At 47.3% G+C, this 16,102-nt stretch overlaps 1 protein-coding gene across 2 annotated transcripts in view; it reads left to right on the forward strand.

The window, feature by feature from the left end:
• The window catches only part of INTU (inturned planar cell polarity protein), a 97,470-nt gene that overhangs the window by 18,432 nt on the left and 62,936 nt on the right, over window positions 1-16,102 (forward strand). The window lies entirely within an intron of this gene.

Raw genomic sequence — 16,102 nt, forward strand, 5'->3', positions numbered from 1 at the left:
AATATTCCTAGAAGTACAGGACCAGGCTGTTGTGTTATGTGCAGCTCAGGTATTACTGGGCCTGGGACACATTATGGCTGTCCGACGCGTTGGCTGGTGGCTGTCCGGCGCGTTGGCTGGTGGCTGTCCGACGCGTTGGCTGGTGGCTGGCCTGCGCACTGGCTGGTGGCTGTCCGACGCGTTGGCTGGTGGCTGGCCTGCGCGCTGGCTGGTGGCTGTTCTGCGCGGTGGCTGTCCGACGCGTTGGCTGGTGGCTGGCCTGCGCGCTGGCTGGTGGCTGTCCGACGCGTTGGCTGGTGGCTGGCCTGCGCGCTGGCTGGTGGCTGTCCGACGCGTTGGCTGGTGGCTGGCCTGCGCGCTGGCTGGTGGCTGGCCTGCGCGCTGGCTGGTGGCTGTCCGACGCGTTGGCTGGTGGCTGTCCGACGCGTTGGCTGGTGGCTGTCCGACGCGTTGGCTGGTGGTTGTCAAAAAAGTGGTAGCGGGTGCACCACTATGACAATCATATGAAATGTTAAAGGACACGGTGCTCCACTAAGCATGGAAATAGCAAATATCAACAAGAAAAAGAAGGCTGGTGGCTGTCTGGCGCTTTTGTTATATGGCACTTTGGCTGATCGTTGTACGGCGCTGGACCTCGCAGCCCAATACTGGGGAACGGGGTCACATTGTGACCTGCAGATGCTGCCGCCACGACAAGTAAGTTATAAAGGATCCAACTGTTTCCGACTTGTTTCTCTTTTTACCTTGTGGGTGATATCCAAGAAGTATTGTTTCTCCTAGCGGAGGTTGACATTAGGCCTCTTTCACACTTCCGTCTTTGTAGCCCCGTCGAGATACGCAGGATCCTGCATTTTCTCATAGACTTGTATTAGCGATGGATGGCCACATGTTTCGTCCGTCGTGCACTGGATCCTGCGGAATTTGACGGACCGTCTTTTGGAAAAAACGTTCAAAGGAATGTTTTTTGTCAGCAGTGGAACAACGTTCCCCGACGCCTCCTGCGGCATACGTCGTTGCACAGAATGGGAGCCTATGGACACTGGATCCTGCGCACACTGTGAAACGCAGGAATCCAGTGACGGATGCAGTTTTTCCATCTGAGCATGCCTTGAAGCATATTCCAACTCGGGGAAAAGTCTCTCTCTCGATCTCTCTTTCTTTTTCTCTTTCTCTCTCTCTCCAGAAATTTATACCTGTAAATTCAGCCCGGGACTCATGCGATGCATCCGTCACAACACTCGATGCGTTGCACACGTTTTCCTCTAATTTTGCAACGTCCGTCAATACGTCGGTTCACTGCACTCTGACGCAGGATGACCGACGGAAGTGTGAAAGAAGCCTAAGCATGCCGAGATGAGGAGACTTAGGGTATGTGCACACGTAGAATGGTCCACTGCGGATTTTTCCACAGCGGATTTGATAAATCCGCAGGGCAAAAGCACTGCTTTTTTCATGTGGATTTATTGCGGATTTACCGCGGTTTTTGTGCGGATTCCACTGCGGTTTTCTATTATGGAGCAGGTGTAAAACTGCTGCGGAATCCGCACAAAGAATTGACATGCTGCGGAATGTAAACCGCTGCGTTTCCGTGCGTTTTTTTCTGCAGCATTGGCACTGCGGATTGCATTTCCCATAGGTTTACATTGTAAACGCATAGGGAAACTGCTGCGGATCCGCAGCTGCAGAAACGCTGCGGATCCGCAGCAAAATCCGCAGCGTGTGAACATAGCCTTAAAGCCACAATGCTCCTGTGGGGGTGAAAATGTGAGTCCATTCACCTGCATTATACTGAGATGTATCTGTGGTATAGAGCGATCCCGGGGCCTGCTTGTCCCCTGCCTACGGCCTCATTCACACAGCTGTTCCTTGTAACCATTCGCAGGATCTGGGGCTGTTCACACGGCCATGTTTTTCTGTAGATTGTGTATCCGCTAAAAATGTCATGTTCGATTTCTATTGGTGTCACAGATAAAAATGATCAATACAACAAGTCTGTGGGTCCTTGAAAATCATTAGTGTCATCAGTGACCAGTCCGTGCGCTGTCTGTGGTTAGCATTTATTACTTACATAGCGCCATCATATTCCGCAACCCTTTACAGACATCATCGCTATCAGTATGTGGCGTGTGGGAGGAAACCGGGGTATCCAGAAAAACCCACACAAACTCCTTGCAGATGTTGTCCTTAGGGGGCCTTGAATCCAGGACCTCAGTGCTGCAAAGCAAAAGTGGCATGTAAAAGTTTGGGCACCCCTGGTAAAAATTACTGTAATTGTGATCAGTAAAAGGGGATATCCGGGACATTAGGAAAAAAAGGCCCTTAGTTGATAACAGAGGCAACTACCTGTCTGTTGTTCCTGGTGCCGGTCATTCATCGCTCCTGCTAGAGATTTATCTTGACTACTGGTGCCATGCTGATGGACAGCCGGCTTCCCCCAATTAGGCAGCGGAGAGCTGGCTGTCCATCAGCATGGCACCTGTCATCAAAAAGAGAAACTGCTGCTCTGCTGACCGGGAGTAGCTGAATCTCTAGCAGGAGCGATGAATGACCGGCGCCAGGAACAAGACAGGTAGTTGCCTCTGTTATCAACTACGTGCTTTTTTTTTCTGATGTCCCGGATATCCCCTTTAAGCAAGTTGAAGATGAAATGATCTCTAAAAGGCCTAAAGTTACAGATGACTCATTTCCTTTGTATTTTAGTCAAAATAATGTATTTTAATCTTTTGCAATTTAAAAATTACGAAATGGAAAATTGTCCAATTCCAAAGTTTGGGCACCCTGAATGGTTAGTACATAGTAGCACCCCCTTATGAAAGTATCACAGCTTGTGAACGCTTTGTGTAGCCAGCCAAGAGTCGATTCTTGTTTGAGGGATTTTCATCTATTCTTCCTTGGAAAATTCTTCCAGTTTAGTGAGATTCCTCGGTCATCTTGCATGCACTGCTGTTTTGAGGTCTAGCCACAGATTTTCAATGATGTTCAGATCAGGGGACTGTGAGGGCCATTGTAAAATGTTCAGCTTGTGCCTTGTGAGATAGTTTATTGTGGATTTTGACGTGTGTTTAGGAGCATTACCCATTTGTAGAAGTCATCCTCATTTCAATTTCAGTTTTTTTTACAGATGGTGTTATGTTTGCACCAACAATTTGTTCAAATTTCATTGAATCCATTTTTCCATCTACCTGTGACATGCATCCTCTGCCTTTTGCTGTAACACAACCCCGAAATATGGTTGATCTAAGTCGTGATGATCGAATAGCTTTGGATAAGAGGTTATCCAAATAGCTAGATCGGTAACCTGGATACCTGGATCGCTCCCGATAATCAGCTGTTTGGCGCTGTAGCTGCATGTGTCGCAGCTGTGTGACAGTCACTAAACATGCATCTAGAGCCTGGTTGTTGGGCTCTCCATGCATGTGTTGGCATTTTCACACCATTTTTGCCCAGCTTGGGATGGTGGGGGGCTGAGTGACCGCTGCTCATCACATTCATAACGAGCGGCAGCATCAGGCACTGTGGTGCGATTTGTGGAGGGGCACACACAGAGGCGCACACCACTCCTCAGCCACTACTGATTCACAAAGAGGCATCTGCCGATTCATGAATCAAGAGCGTCTGACTCCAGCGCACCTCCTCATGTAGACCGGTGTGAACAGTGCCAGTCTTGATGAAACATGCACTGAATGGAGCATGTAGCAGTAGCTGCCTTGTGCTGCAGATCAGCTCCTATTCTTTTCATAGGAACTGTTCAGTACCAAGCCTGTGCCCTCGCCGGTCTTATATTGCTGACCTATCTTATGTCTGGACAACCCCTTTTAAGACCTGGTTCAGACTGCTTTATTTCACGGACAGCAACACCGAGACTGACTGCAGGTCTCCTGACCCAGTGACCCAAGCGCACACATGCCTATGAGGCTGTTGGTCCAGGCATTGAGGTATATGAATAGTGCGGTCTGACTGTCTGAACCTGGGCCAAGGCTCGGGTTGGTTTCTAGATGGCACTGTGGTTGAATCCCTGGTGACTGTATACCTGTGTAGGTTTGTACACGTGAAGGCAAGTTCATCCTATTCTGCTCAGTGCCGCCGCTGTAACGTAACCCGCGTCCTCTCCACTGTTCACTGCTTGCATGGATGTAAATGATTAATGCTCACATCTGTCAATGCTGTCAGGCCATTACATGAAATCTGTAGAGGGCCGTGGATTTCCAGCATGTGCAGGGTATAAGGTTGTCCTGTACACCACTCTTGGACCGCACAGATCTCTCTCATGCCCCGTGCTGGGCTCCACATCGTACCCCCTGGCCAGGAACATCAGTGACTGTTTATCTGCTCCATTGATTTAAATGAAAACTGCTTATCGAAAGTGAACCATAGAGAATTACCTCCTTGTGGCCTCTTTACACGTCACATTTCTTTGAGTCCGATGTAGATTTGTCATGGACGTTGCTTTGTTTCAGCTTTATACTGAAAAATCTGAAAATACAAACATGCAGTGTACATATATATTTTAATATCGTACAGTGCAAAAATATCAGGTTTGGGACTACCTCCTGCCGGGAGCTATATTTTACACCATTCTCACTTTTATCTCAAATAATGAGCCAAAATATATCATGTGCTTATTAAGCTTAGAAATAGCCGTCTATAACACTATTATCCTTATAACAATTAGGAAGTGAACAGAAATAGCACAAATCCAGAGAATTCAAATAAATAGACAATGTTTATTTAGATCAATACAGACAATAAAAAACGGCACAGGACTCCACACACATAGTGAGTATATTTTGAGGATATACACACTGCTCAAATACTTAAGGGAATACTTAAACAACAGAATATAACTCCGAGTAAATGAAACTTCTGTGAAATCAAACTGTCCACTTAGGAAGCAACACTGTTTGACAATCAATTTCACATGCTGTTGTGCAAATGGAATAGACAACAGATGGAAATTATTGGCAATTATCAAGACACACTCAATAAAGGAGTGGTTCTGCAGTGGGGACCACAGACCACATCTCAGTACCAATGCTTTCTGGCTGATGTTTTGGTCACTTTTGAATGTTGGTTGTGCTACACTTGTGGTGGCACACAAGTGGCTTAGGTAGTGCAGCTCATCCAGGATGGCACATCAATGCGAGCTGTGGCAAGAAGGTTTGCTGTGTCTGTCAGCGTAGTGTCCAGAGGCTGGAGGCGCTACCAGGAGACAGGCCAGGAGACGTGGAGGGGGCCATAGGAGGGCAACAACCTATCAGCAGGACTGCTACCTCAGCCTTTGTGCAAGGAGGAACAGGAGGAGCACTGCCAGAGCCCTGCAAAATGACCTCCAGCGGGTCACAAATGTGCATGTGTCTGCACAAACTGTTAGAAACTGACTTCATGAGGATGGTCTGAGTGCCCGACGTCCACAGATGGGGGTTGTGCTCACAGCCCAACACCATGCAGGACGCTTGGCATTTGCCACAGAACACCAGGATTGGCAAATTCGCCACTGGCGCCCTGTGCTCTTCACAGATGAAAGCAGGTTCACACTGAGCACATGTGACAGAGTCATAAGACGCCGTGGAGAGCGATCTGCTACCTGCAACATCCTTCAGCATGATTGGTTTGTCAGTGGGTCAGTAATGGTGTGGGGTGGCCATATGCTGGTGTGGTTGGCCCTGGGTTCCTCCTAATGTAGGACAATGCCAGACCTCATGTGGCTGGAGTGTGTCAGCAGTTCCTGCAAGATGAAGGCATTGAAGCTATGGACTGGCCCGCCCGTTCCCCAGACCTGAATCTGATTGAACACATCATGTCTCGCGCCATCCACCAACGTCATGTTGCACCACAGACCGTCCAGGAGTTGGTGGATGCTTTAGTCCAGGTCTGGGAGGAGATTGCTCAGGAGACCATCCGCGGCCTCATCAGGAGCATGCCCAGGCGTTGTAGAAAGATCATACAGGCACGTGGAGGCCACACACTACTGAGCATCATTTCCTTGTCGAGGCATTTCCACTGAAGTTGGATCAGCCTGTAATTTCATTTTCCACTTTGATTTTGAGTATCATTCCAACTCCCGACCTCCATGGGATATTAGTTGTGATTTACGTTGATTATTTTTAGGTTTTATTGTTCTCAACACATTCCACTATGTAATGAATAAAGATTTGCAACTGAAATATTTCATTCAGTGATATCTAGGATGTGGGATTTTAGTGTTCCCTTATTTTTTTGAGCAGTGTATTTGTTGCCCTATTTTTGTTTGCTTCTGGTCCTAATGGACTATTGGCTATAGCTCAGAGAGTGGTTATACCCATCAATACATGATATAGGCTTATGTCATTGCCTGATTATTGGAATATTTGTGATTTGGGTTGACAAATCTTCTGGTATTAGCACAGAGCACTTTATTTAAATCATATCGTTAGCTTTCCTCTCATTTACAGATTTGTTATTTACTCAACAGTGTGTTTTAAAGGAACCAGTAGCCTTTTTGTGTCCCTCACATCTGAGGTTACTATAGGTTGATTTTTATTGTTTGTGTATTGATCTAAATAAACATTGTCTATTTATTTGAATTCTCTGCATTTGTGCCATTTCTGTTCACTTCCTAATTGTTATAAGGATAATAGTGCTACAGACGGGTATTTCTACCATTCTCACTTTGCAGCTTTTTCCCAACCTGCCTAAAATGTTTGCAGCTGTCAGTTTTACAGGCAACACATCATCAGGTAGCCCCGTCGGGGCTCACATTGTTTTTTTCCAGGTAGCATTCTAGTTGCATCCATTTCTTTGTTTGTTTTCTTGAAGCAGGCAGACTGTTTAGACTTTATTTTATCCATTGACTCTTGGCAATGGATGATCAGTTAAAAACAGGTAAAAACTGCACAGTATATCTTCTGTTTCTCCAATTTTATATGGATTCCTACAGACTTACTATCCTTGTCTGATCCACAAAACGGATGAGAATTGGACTCGCTCTGAGACTCTCGGACCAGAGACACAGATCTATTATTAATAGTGTTGAGCGATACCTTCCGATACTCAAAGGTATCGGTATCGGATGGGATCGGCCGATATCCAAAAAATATCGGATATCGCCGATACCGATACCCGATACCAATGCAAGTCAATGGGACACAAGTATCGGAAGCTATCCTGGATGGTTTCCAGGGTCTGAAGGAGAGGAAACTCTCCTTCAGGCCCTGGGATCCATATTCATGTAAAAAATAAAGAATTAAAATAAAAAATATGGATATACTCACCCCTCCGGCGGCCCCTGGACCTTACCGATGTAACCGGCAGCCTCCGTTCCTAAGAATGAGGAGTTTAGGACCTGCGATGACGTCGCGGCTTGTGATTGGTCGCGTGACCGCTCATGTGACCGCTCACGCGACCAATCACAAGCCGCGACGTCATCGCAGGTCCTAAACTCCTCATTCTTAGGAACGGAGGCTGCCGGTTACATCGGTAAGGTCCAGGGGCCGCCGGAGGGGTGAGTATATCCATATTTTTTATTTTAATTCTTTATTTTTTACATGAATATGGATCCCAGGGCCTGGCGGAGAGTCTCCTCTCCTCCAGACCCTGGGAACCATACACTGGGAACTTCCTATTCCGATTTCCGATATTTTTGTGATATCGGAACTCGGTATCGGAATTCCGATACAGCAAATATCGGCCGATACCCGATACTTGCGGTATCGGAATTCTCAACACTAGTTATTAAATGTTAATTATGGGTCTATGTGCTGTCCGAGGAGACGACGGGCCACGGTAGGATGTGTCACATCTATGTGAATGCAGGCTAAGGCTATGTGCACACGTTGCGGATTTTGCTGCGGATCCTCAGCAGTTTTCCATGTGGTTTACAGTACCATGTAAACCTATGGAAAACCAAATCCGCAATGCCCATGCTGCGGAAAATACCACACGGAAACGCTGCGTTGTATTCTCCGCAGCATGTCAAGTCTTTGTGCGGACTCTTCAGTGTTTTACACCTGCTCCTCAATAGGAATCCGCAGGTGTTAAACCGCAAGTGAAATCCGCACAAAAAAAACGCACTAACTGCGTTTTACCTCCCGTTTTTTTCAAAAAAGGTGCGGAAAAATCCGCACACAGGTCCGCAACGTGTGCACATAGCCTAAAAGTTGAGAACATGGCATGTCCCTGCTGACTTCTCCCTTCTCGGCTACAGTCCCAGATGTGGGGTGTGTTGGGAGATGCCTGTCAGTCAAGCCAAGTCATGGGAGAAGCCGGTGAGGACCCACCTGGATGACTGTTCTCCCAGTCTCCGGCCACCTGAATTTCTTAAAGGCTGTGTGCCCACCATGAGATTCTATCGTGTTTTTGACGCAGCGTTGTACAGTGGATTTATAGAAATCTCATGTCTGCTCTGCTTCTTTTTTATGCTGAGTAAACTGACCCGTGATGTGTTTTTCCAATCTGCAGCATGTCAATTCCTCTTGCGGATACGCTGAGTTTTCTGTGTAGAATTTCCCTATAGACTTACATTAGATGTGGAAAAACTGCACGTAAAATACGCACATGCGTTTCCGCAGTGGAAACACATAAAAAACACATGTACTCCGCACCCAAGTGTGAAATACCAGGAAGTTTAAGATTATGATACACCAAACGGAGACCAAAAAAGGCAGCGTCAAAAAATTATGTTAAAAAAAAAAACACAAAAATGCAAGTAACCTTATTTACATAATGGGTGCAGAAATGGGGCGGAAATTTTACCACGTCGAAAACTCACCTGATACCGAAGGTGGGAACGTAGCCTAAAACACCACAATATTGGTCTTCTCACTGGAGTCTTGCAATAAGCCATATTCCATGGAAGCTCGGAGGTGGCCCCCTAAGCGGTCATGTTGTGGGGGTTTCCTTAGTTCCCTGTGGGATTATTAGCAATGCTTCAGAAATTGCTCCAGGTTCTCTCTATAGGATTGTGACCTGTTGGGACCTTGAGGACCGAAGTTGAGGAGCATGGATCTAAGTAATGGTTCTCCATATCTGCTCAGGAAATGGCACATAATCTTTGGGTGATTGTAGAAACTTCTGTAGCTGTACAGTAAGCTTTCACCTGTCATTGGCATTGTGTTACTGTCGTTTTCTTATAAAAAGAACAAAAAGTTAGTCATAGTTACCATGGAGAACTGTTCTACATGTCACTTCAAGGTGATTTTCTTCTATGGATCGAGAAGAAAGATCCGAACAATAAAATAATGGAACTCGCCCTAGGCACATCCCCAGTACATGCAGTTATGGGATGTAGAAATGTTTATTCCAGTACAGGCCCTAATCTCTGCTCCTTCCGCCCCTACGCATTTAGATGGCATTAGAAGTAGAGCTTATTTTGCCAAAGCCTCATGTATTTGGAAACTAATCCTATTTTGTGGTCTTCTCTGCCCTGTATCCTATTAGTTGGCAACTTTAAATTGCAGACATCACGCCAGATACAAACGTTCTCACCAAGTTTCCCTTCTAGCTTGTAAGACATGTAATACTGGCTGTACGGGATCGGTAATGCTCATGTGGATGGAGGTAGCCTTTCCCTGCACATGGATAGTTGGCTGACCGTGCAAACTCAAAAGGGAACCTGTCACGTGAAAAAAAAAATGGTAATAACCTGCAGAATTGTATCTAATCTGCATGTTAATAGCGTTCTGAACCTGCACGGCTCCCACACTTACAGCCCCACTGCCAGGAGGAAGTTAACCTGGTAACATTCGGGTTTCAGTCACGGGGGTGGCGCCTGTGCGGGTTCAGTCACCACTTTGTGTATAGAGATCGATGGCTGTAGATATGTCGTCTGCAGTGACTGACAGCCAGCCCTAATGCAGAGCTGCTGTCAGTCAGTACCGGGGGTTTGGTTACGGACACCACTCTCTATACACAGAGCGATGTCTGAACCAGCGCTGCTCCCCCGTGCCAAAAACCCAAACACTACCAGGAGGAATGAACTCCATTTCCTCACAGCAGCAGGGCTCTCTGTGCCGGCGCCAGGCAGGTTTAAAATGCTATTAACCTGCAGATTATCTCATAACTGCAGGTTAATAAAAGTTTTTTTCACTTGACAGGTTCCCTTTAAATGAAGAATGCAATTATTGGACCCTCACGACAGCATTTCACCTCCCGCAGAATTGAGCATGCTGAAATTATTATTATTATTATTATTTATATAGCACCATTGATTCCATGGTGCTGTACATGAGAAGGGGTTACATACAAGTTACAGATATCACTTACAGTAAACAAACTAACAATGACAGACTGATACAGAGGGGCGAGGACCCTGCCCTTGCGGGCTTACATTCTACGGGATTATGGGGAAGGAGACAGTAGGTTGGGGGTTGCGGGAGCTCCGGTGTTGGTGAGGCGGTAGCTTCGGTAGTGATGAGGAGGCAGCGGGGTCAGTGCAGGCTGTAGGCTTTCCTGAAGAGATGAGTTTTCAGGTTCCGTCTGAAGGATCCGAATGTGGTTGATAGTCGGACGTGTTGGGGCAGAGAGTTCCAGAGGATGGGGGATATTCGGGAGAAGTCTTGGAGGCGATTGGATGAGGAGCGAATAAGTGTGGAGGAGAGAAGGAGGTCTTGGGAGGACCGGAGATTACGTGAGGGAAGATATCGGGAGATTAGCTCAGAGATATATGGAGGAGACAGGTTATGGATGGCTTTGCAGGTCAGTATTAGTAATTTGAACTGGATACACTGAGGGAATGGGAGCCAGTGAAGAGATTTGCAGAGGGGGGAAGCGGAGGAGTAGCGAGGAGAGAGATGGATTAGTCGGGCAGCAGAGTTGAAATCCAGAAATCCTCCCAGCGTTTTCATATGGTCTTTGTCTTTTTATTTTTTTTATTTTATTTTCAGTCCTTTGTAAATGTAATCCCTGCCAAACTGTGTCCTTTATGTGAGGAGTCCTTGATGACGCATGTTCCCAGTACTAGGAGATACTATCATTATTCTTAGGCTAGTTTCACATTTGCGTTAGAATCCGCAGCGTTTAATCCACAACCGCAAATGAAGGAAAAACCGCATGGAAACGCGTACAAACGCAGCGTTTTTTAGATGCATACGGTAATGCAAGCGGTTTAAAAAAATGCGGCGTTTTCATGCTTTATCATGCGTTTTGCATGCGTTTGCGTTTTTGTGCGCATGGTGAAAAATTTTATAGGAGAAAAATCTAGATAACCAGACACCGCCAATGGGACTTCAGAGGGCGTGTATTATGGGATATCTATATATAGACCCTTGGACTGCTGAAATCTTCACAGTTTGCTACTGTATCCTGTGTCATGATGGATCTTCGCATGGAGAGCTTTTATTTCAACCTGGATTTAAGCATCAAGCTGTTTCTTGCCTGTGCGTTTGCTTGGGAGCAACAAAGAAAGAGAGAGAAGGACACGGCGTCGGTGTTTTTGGCGACACCCCATTATCGAACTCCGGGAGAGCCGTGAAGCCTATCACGCTATATGGCGAGCTTAATGCCAACCCGGACAAATTCCCGGAATATACCCAGATGTCGCAAGACTCTTTTCGGGATTTGCTTGGTTGTGTCCAAGGAGCCATCCGGAGACAGGACACCCAGCTCTGTCGAGCGATTCCTGCAGAGGAACGTCTGCTGGTTACATTAAGGTACGTAATAATTCTAAACAAATGCCAGTCATAATTATTGTTGGTCTGACATGTATTCTTTGTATTTTCCTTTATGTCTTTAGCAGAGCAACACCATAAATAGAATTAATTGTAATTTATTTATTTTTTATTTATTTTATTTTTTTCAGATTTCTGGCTACCGGAGAGAGCTTATCATCCCTCCACTTCCAATACCGGCTTGGAATTTCCACCCTGTCTGGAATAGTTGCATACACCTTCCGGGCTTTGTGGAACGTTCTCCGGGATGAATTTATACCCATACCCACCGAAGACAAGTGGATGGGAATTGCAGAGAAATTCTTGTGTGTGATTTCCCCAACTGTTTGGGAGCAGTGGATGGAAAGCACATACGCATTATCAAACCCGCCAGAACTGGATCGGAGTACTTCAACTACAAAAAATATTTTTCTGTTGTGCTCATGGCAATAGCAGATGCCGACTGTCGCTTCATCGCCGTGGACATTGGAGCTTTTAGCCGTGGCAATGATTCCCAGACTTTCAAGAACTCGGATATGGGCCGACGTGTATGGCAAAAATTTAAATTTTCCACGGCCACGACCTCTCCCCAACACTCAAGGCCCACCGATGCCATTTGTTATGGTTGGGGATGAGGCCTTTCACATGTGTGAAAACCTACTGAAGCCATATTCCAGTCGTGACTTGAACCACACTAAAAGGATCTTTATCTACAGACTGACCAGGGCCCAAAGAACAGTAGAGTGTACCTTTGGGATTCTAGTCTCAAAATGGCGCATTCTTGCAGCAGCTATTAATCTAAAAATGGAGACAGTCGATGAGGTGGTCAAAGCCTGAGTGGTTCTCCACAATTATATTATGGCTAAGGAGCGACCCAACATTGAACTGGATGAACCAGTTGCAAACCCATTGCTAGATTACCAGCATCACCCTCTGCGGTCAACTGTTGAAGTTGGCCACATGCGGGACCAATTTGCTGCCTTTTTTGATTCTGATATTGGATGTTTGGCAAGGCAGGACAATATTGTGTAAAATGTCCTGTTGGGTTTGGGTCTGTACCAGTTATGTTAATTAATAATATTTGTTGTTAATAAACTACGTGTTTTGTTATCTTGACCGTGTCTCTTATGTATTTCCTCTACAAACCACTTAGGTTGTTAGTGGTAAGGTTGTTGACGTCATTGCGTCCTGATTCTGTTCTGCAGTACCTATTGGACGCAGACTGAAGAGACGATGGCTAAAAACAGATCTATACTCATCAAGTCAGGTGTCAGAAATAATGAATTCATGATGCACAAATAACAGCCTCATGAATTCCCTATTTCTGACACATGTCCAGGTGAGTATAGATATGCCTTGTATGACCTCCATCGTCCCTTCACTTTGTGTGAAATAGATTACGTACACAGAAGAGAAAATGGAGGTTATACAAGGCAGTTCTCTACTCATCAGGTCAGGTGTCATAACTAATGAGTTTTTGGACACATGACCTGTTGAGTATAGTTCTGCTTTGTATTACCGCAGTTACAGAACCCCCCAGCACCCAGAATATGTTGTGCAGTCATATGTATGTATAATAGTTTCCATGTGAGAGGCATGTCCCTAATGCATCAGCCCACAGGCTGCACCCCTGGGCAGAGGGGACAAGATATCCCCCTTCTGTCCTCCCCCCACCTTTGTAATTCCCATAGTAAATATCGGCTATTGTAATGTATGTCTGGCCTGCCACTTTTGAATTGGCCTGCCCTCTGTATCTGTTGTGATATATATTCTGTGTCCTGTGAGTAAAGGGTTGTCACACTGGAAATACGTGGAGAAGCAGTGATATTTTATATGCGCCCATGTAATGAAGCCATTCCAGTCAGCGTCCTTCATTCAGAATCTAGCCAAAGCAGAGTGGACCTCCTAAAACACGGGGTGGTACTGAAAGAGGTACTCCAGCACAGCAGACCCCGTTACACTGTGGCAGACAGCGGGATGTGATACCCCATCTACAGGAGGAAAGGAATGAATGGAAAACAACTATCAGAAGTTAAAGAGGACTACATTAAAAGACCTGGTGGAAGCTCGAGGGTTAATCGCCAGCAACAAAACAAAAGCGGATTTGATAGCAGCCATCATGGAACACGACAGTGCAGCGCCCCCCAATGTGAACGTGGAGGAGACTGAATTCCAGAGAGAGGTAAAGAACAGACTGGCGTTCTATGGCCCAAACCCTGCAGTAGAGCTCATACGAGAGGTGATGGCTGATGTGCGTACAGATCTGAAGGAAAAGATGGCAGAGCAGACCAGGCTAGAGCTAGCCAAGATGGAGATGGCAGAGCAGACCAGGATAGAGCTAGCCAAGATGGAGGTGGCAGAGCGGACCAAAATAGAGCTGGCCAAGGTGGAGATGGCAGAGCGGAGAGAGGAGAGTCAGCGAGCAGGGGGAGCTCTGGCCTCCGCCCAGGTACCTTCAACAGCAAGCCACAAAAAGATCCAGTATAATGCCTTCCGACAGTTGGGGGAGGCAGAGGAAGACATTGATGGCTTTCTGCAGGACTTTGAGCGGCAGTGTGCCCTTCATCAAGTGAAGCCGGAGGAACAGGTTCAGATTCTGGCCAGCAAGGTGACAGGCCGGGCAGCGGACGCCTATCGCACGGTACCTGATGAGGACTGTATGGACTATGAGCGGATCAAAGAAGTGTTCTTGGCCCGATATGCGCTGACACCAGAGGCATTCCGCCAAAAGTTCCGCGGACTTATAAAAAGCGTAACCGATACCCACGTTGAATGGGCCTGTAAATTACGGCGGTCACTGCTACAGTGGGTACAAGGGAGCCAAGCAACCACTAAGGAGGACGTCGTCCTGCTCTTTTTGTTAGAGCGATTCTTTAATGGACTAACCCCCGAGACACAGGAATGGCTTCGGGACAGACGACCAACGACTCTTGAGGAGGCCGCTCGTCTGGCCGACGAACACCATGATGCCAGGAGGTCTCAGTCGGCCGGATCAAAGATGGTCACTAGGGGTCCTCCCATGGGTCTGGAAGCCCCCAAACCACAGAAGATTGTCGGGGGACCAGCCCAAAACCCGACCTACCACAGTCCCACCTGCCATCAGCTGGGCAACCTGCAAAGACAATGTCCCAACCGGACTCAGCGTACCCAGTGACCAAAGGCGGGAACAGCTACCTTCAGCCGGGCTGCTGTACACTGCTACCAAGGCGAAGCTGATCCGGCATTGGGGGCTATGACTAACCAGGGGATGGAAGAGATGGAGGAACTGCCTGCAGATGTCTTGCTGGGAAATGACTTGAGGCCTATGTTGTCTGCCTTCTCGGTCGGCCCTCTGGCTGAGACATATCCTGTGACCACCCGGAGACAAGCTCGAGCTGCAGGGGCAGAATCACACTCAGAGGAGGCCCAGGTAAGACACCCCAGCCCTACACGTATTCCCATAGCCAGACACATTTCTTGGGCCACCCCAGCTGAATTTAAGAAGGAGTTACTTGAGGATCCTTCATTAGAGGGATATCATGGGAAGGCACAGGAGGGGAGAGAAGTACTGGAAGGGGAGCAGTTTGTATGGCAGCAGGGACTCCTCTACCGGGTTACCGAGCAGCACCACACAGGGACGAGCCCCACTATAAATCGACAGCTGGTATTTCCCAAGAAGTACAGGCAGGAGTTACTGCGAATCTCTCATGACATACCCTTGGCCAGGCACTTCGGCGTCAGTCGCACCAGGCATCGTCTGACACAAAACTTCTTTTGGCTGGGGGTAACCTATGATGTTCGTCAGTACTGCCAGACCTGTGACAGTTGCCAGCGCATTGGCAAGAGAGGAGATCGCTGCCAGGCCAAATTACGCCCCCTCCCCATTGTGGAGGAACCCTTTAGCCGAGTAGCGGTCGATCTGATAGGGCCGTTAGCCAAACCCAGTCCGTCAGGGAAAAGGTATATATTGACAGTGGTAGATTATGCCACACGGTATCCAGAGGCGGTTGCGTTACCTAACATACTGGCAGAGACGGTGGCGGCTGCCCTGCTCCAGGTTTTCTCACGGGTTGGATTTCCCCGGGAGATTATCTTGGACCAGGGTACCCAGTTTACAGCAGAAGTGACCAACCAACTGTGGAAGCTGTGCGGCGTAAAGTCCATTAGGAGCGCCCCGTACCACCCGCAAACCAATGGGTTGTGTGAATTCTTTAAAGGAACGTTGAAACAACTCATTGGGACTTTTACCAGGACCTATAGGGACTGGGAGAAATTCTTGCCACACCTCCTGTTTGCCTATCGGGAGGTACCCCAAGAACCCGCGGGGTTCTCCCCGTTTGAACTGGTATACGGGAGGCGGGTAAGGGGACCCCTAGACTTAGTGCTAGAACACTGGGAAGGGGAGGGCACCATAGAAGGGGTACCTATTATACCCTATGTGCTGGAATTCCGGGACCGCCTTCAGGAACTGACCCAGGCTGTATGTGGGAACCTGCAGGTGG

This window comes from Ranitomeya variabilis, chromosome 1 (assembly GCF_051348905.1).
Source record: "Ranitomeya variabilis isolate aRanVar5 chromosome 1, aRanVar5.hap1, whole genome shotgun sequence".
Classification (NCBI taxonomy): domain Eukaryota; kingdom Metazoa; phylum Chordata; class Amphibia; order Anura; family Dendrobatidae; genus Ranitomeya; species Ranitomeya variabilis.